Below are 3,723 nucleotides of genomic sequence, written 5' to 3'. Positions count from 1 at the left end.
AAACATTTATTTTTTTTAAAATTGCATATAATGTCAATTAGAAAAATATTGGTTTTAGTTTATAAACTAGCAAGGATACGAAAAATTTTGTTTCCTATGCCAAAAATATAATATGGCCTGTGTACTAAAATTCTGGCGCAATATATATAAAACATGCATGGAGGGATTAAAAAACCTAAATTATAGGAATTTTTGAGGAAAATTTGCACCATGTAGTGAAAATTAAAATAATTTTCGTCTATATTGGAAAATAACAAAATTAGATCTTACTTGATTCTTCTAATTGTTTTAAAGTTCTCGAAAATCAATTTTAAATATACTTTCTTTTTTTAGAAGCGATGGTCTTCTTATAATTGTAAATTACAAATGGATAAAGAAAAAAATTGGTATTTTTAGTTAGGTGTTGAAAAAAACATAATTTTAATAACATTATCAGAAAGTAGACATATTTATATTTTATGACACATTTTCTTTTTTAATGTAAATAGAAATACGGACCCATGACTTTAAAATATAAAATCCTATTATTAGCCATATATTTATCATTTATTTTCTATTCATGGGAATAAATTAGATATATATTTATTATTTTGCACTTATGTTTTTTTACCACCCTTAACCCGTCAAGATATCACAAAAATCCATTTAAATATGATTGATAGTGCATTCAAATTTTATAAAAGACCATGTTCAAAAATTAGACAAAATATCAAACTAGATTTAAAAAAAAATATTGTAGATACAATTTAACTCCACTATAATCGTTCTTTTGCACATAGTTTTTTTTATCATCCAACAATGCCGAATATCTATCTATCTTTACAAAACACAAGTTTTACTTATATTTAATAGACATAAATATTGCAAAAAACTAAAACAGCCATCTTATATAATTTTTACGCATGAAAATTTTTTCATCAACACTAAAATAATAGGAACAAGGTTTAAAAGAAGTGTTTATTCTGAACACATCTAACCTATTTTATTTATGGTTTTAACCTGTTTTTGTTGTTTTAACTAGATTTTTATTTTTTAAAATGTGAAAAAACCCAAAAAAGTCATACTATGAAAATTTTTCATCTACGTTTTTATAAAGAACAAAATCATATTTATTTTCAGATAGATTGGCTTCATTGATATTAAATAGGAAAGACAACTAAGCTAAAATTACTGTTGAACATTAGATTTTAAGTTCTTCAGGCATTATTTTTTTCAGCTATTTTAAGCCATTAAATACTAACATTCTTATCATGATTATAATAAAACCACAGTAATTCAATAAAAAAAATCTAAAAATTGAGGACTTTATATAAAAACTATATAAATATATAGTGAATATTCTATCAGGTATATTACATACGCGGTCATAGGGAAAAATATTTGTTTAAAAAACATACCTTGATGAATGTTTTATTCTCTAAATATTCTGTAAAATAGTAGGCACGAAAGATGAAGATTGTAAAGACAACATAGTTTTATAAGATGGATAAAATTTATTCGCAAAAATAATTATAAGTTTTTTTGAAGAGATTTTATTAGCTAAAAATAAAATAAGCCATAAATAAACATAAAAATAAAAATGTTTTGATTTACCTGGAAAACGTACATTAAGTATTAAATATACACGTTTTAGATCCCAATAATACTGCTTTGATGTGCTTGTCGATTTACAATCATTTAATGTTAGTTTAAAAACCTGTAGTATAGAAAACAATATAAACCTTTGTCTATATACAATTTGTTTATTTCGGATAGTGTAAAAATGGAGAGTACGGGAGTTGAACCCGTGACCTATCACTTGCGAAGCAATCACTCTACCACTGAGCTAAATCCCCTTTGGAACCGGTTCAGTATAAATCATAATACATGTTTTTATATGATGATAACACTAAAAATAAGGGTGGATTTATCTTCAAAAAGTCTTTTGAAGAAGGCGAAAGCGATAAAAATTGTAACTTTTTTTTCTATAATAGATATAAAATCGAATTAAAATGTTATTACACAAAAAATATTAGCTTTAATAAACATATCAAAAAGCCAGAAATATTATAAATTTTAAAATTAATAAAAGAAATAATTCAATGAAAACAGTTTAAAATAAAAGATATGATTTGAATTGAAAATAATACTTACTAGTCTTATGAAAAATATTTTTTGTGTTTAAATTTAAAAATAAATGTGTCGTATTTTAATAATTTATATTTTTTTACGCGCATGCGTATGTATAACATATATAATATTGGACTAAAAATATAAAATAATAAGAATATAAATGACTAAAATCTATAAAAATTTGTATCAAAACAAGAAATAAACAGTATTAAGAAAATACGCGTTATTGTCACACAAAAATTAAGGAAATAAAATGAAATATACACGATTATTATGATACACTTAGAGATTTTAGTTAAAGGCTTATCTTAAAACAATACATATATGTTTAATGTCTTCTAAAACTGAGATTTATCATCAAATTTGGGCATATCTTGTGTATATTATGGCATTCTACCGTAGTTTCGTAGATCAAATTATATATTTAACTCTCTTTTAAGATTAATTAGATCAGGAGAAGTTCTGGGTAAAAGATATGAATAGATGCAGTGATTTCTTTGAAATGTTATGTCATAATAACACTTTTTGATATATTTTGTTATGTATATTTTATGATTTCATAATGGAAAGAGCTGATGTACAACTTTTAATTATATAGAGGTAATTTCAACTTTTTGCCTGGATGTTTCGTCTCTGGATTGGTTTATAATATATTTAATATGTATTATGGGGCACATTTGATTTTTAGCTATTAATTTTACACGATCATAACTTTAGAGTGCTCTTAAAAACGATTCGTCCTATATTTCGTTCGTGCTCAATGAAATTGTATATTCCTAAATACACTGTCTCTTTTTCAGAGTTATTAGATTCGAAGCTTTCTTAAATCTTATTATTTGTGTGTATGCTTCAGTTGGAATTCTATAAATTTAGTGTATGACTTATGGTATTTTGTGACAGCGCCATTTCAAGTTATAATGTATGGTACTATTTGTGCATAGAATTAGTTCCTTAATAATATTATTGCTTATTGGCTTTTCTTTTTAAACATTTGAAAAATTATATACGCTTGTTTTCCTATTTTTATCAATGTTATCAAGTTTTTCTTTCCATCTTAAACAAGAATATTCGATCGATCATGCGATAATTTAATTCTTTTCATAGTTCTAGCATAAATTTTATCTCTTATGTTTTTTTTTCGATTATATTTTTAATTATGTGTCTTCTATTCTGCTTTATTTTTTAAAATTGTATTTTCTCGCGCGCGAAAATTGTTAGATCTTACTACTTCGTTTTGTCTACGTATGTAGCCATGGCCAAGGATTTTTTCAAAACGAAATCGCTAGGCCATGTACTGTTTTATATTCTTCTACTTAGTGTTGACATTTTTACTTTTCCCTGAAACAAATTTATATTCAGTATTAAACAGAAAAAAGCTTGTTTTTTGAATATTCGTTGCACATTTATATTAATCTTAGAAAAGTGGTTGATTATATCAAAGATTCATTGGTATATAATTATTGAAAGGAATTATTCAATGGGAATTTTTTAATGATTCATGGTAAATATAAAATAGGTGATAATATCTACATATATTATCTTCTAGTTCCCAAGTATTTGTATTAATTTATGCCTTTATAATGAGCCGGTGTGCAACATTTCTGCGTTATT

At 24.5% G+C, this 3,723-nt stretch overlaps 1 non-coding gene across 1 annotated transcript; it reads right to left on the bottom strand.

Annotated features, from left to right (window-relative positions):
• Window positions 1-1,763: 1,763 nt before the first annotated feature.
• Window positions 1,764-1,835, bottom strand: TRNAA-CGC (transfer RNA alanine (anticodon CGC)). The gene has a single exon. It is a non-coding gene; the product is annotated as a tRNA-Ala (tRNA).
• Between the last annotated feature and the right edge of the window lie 1,888 nt (window positions 1,836-3,723).

The sequence above is a fragment of the Rhyacophila brunnea genome, unplaced genomic scaffold (genome assembly GCF_057557595.1).
Source record: "Rhyacophila brunnea isolate RB1 unplaced genomic scaffold, BYU_Rbru_1.0 scaffold_38, whole genome shotgun sequence".
In the NCBI taxonomy this organism is placed as follows: domain Eukaryota; kingdom Metazoa; phylum Arthropoda; class Insecta; order Trichoptera; family Rhyacophilidae; genus Rhyacophila; species Rhyacophila brunnea.
Note: the sequence above shows the minus strand (reverse complement) of the source record. Positions and strands in the feature narration are given on the sequence as shown.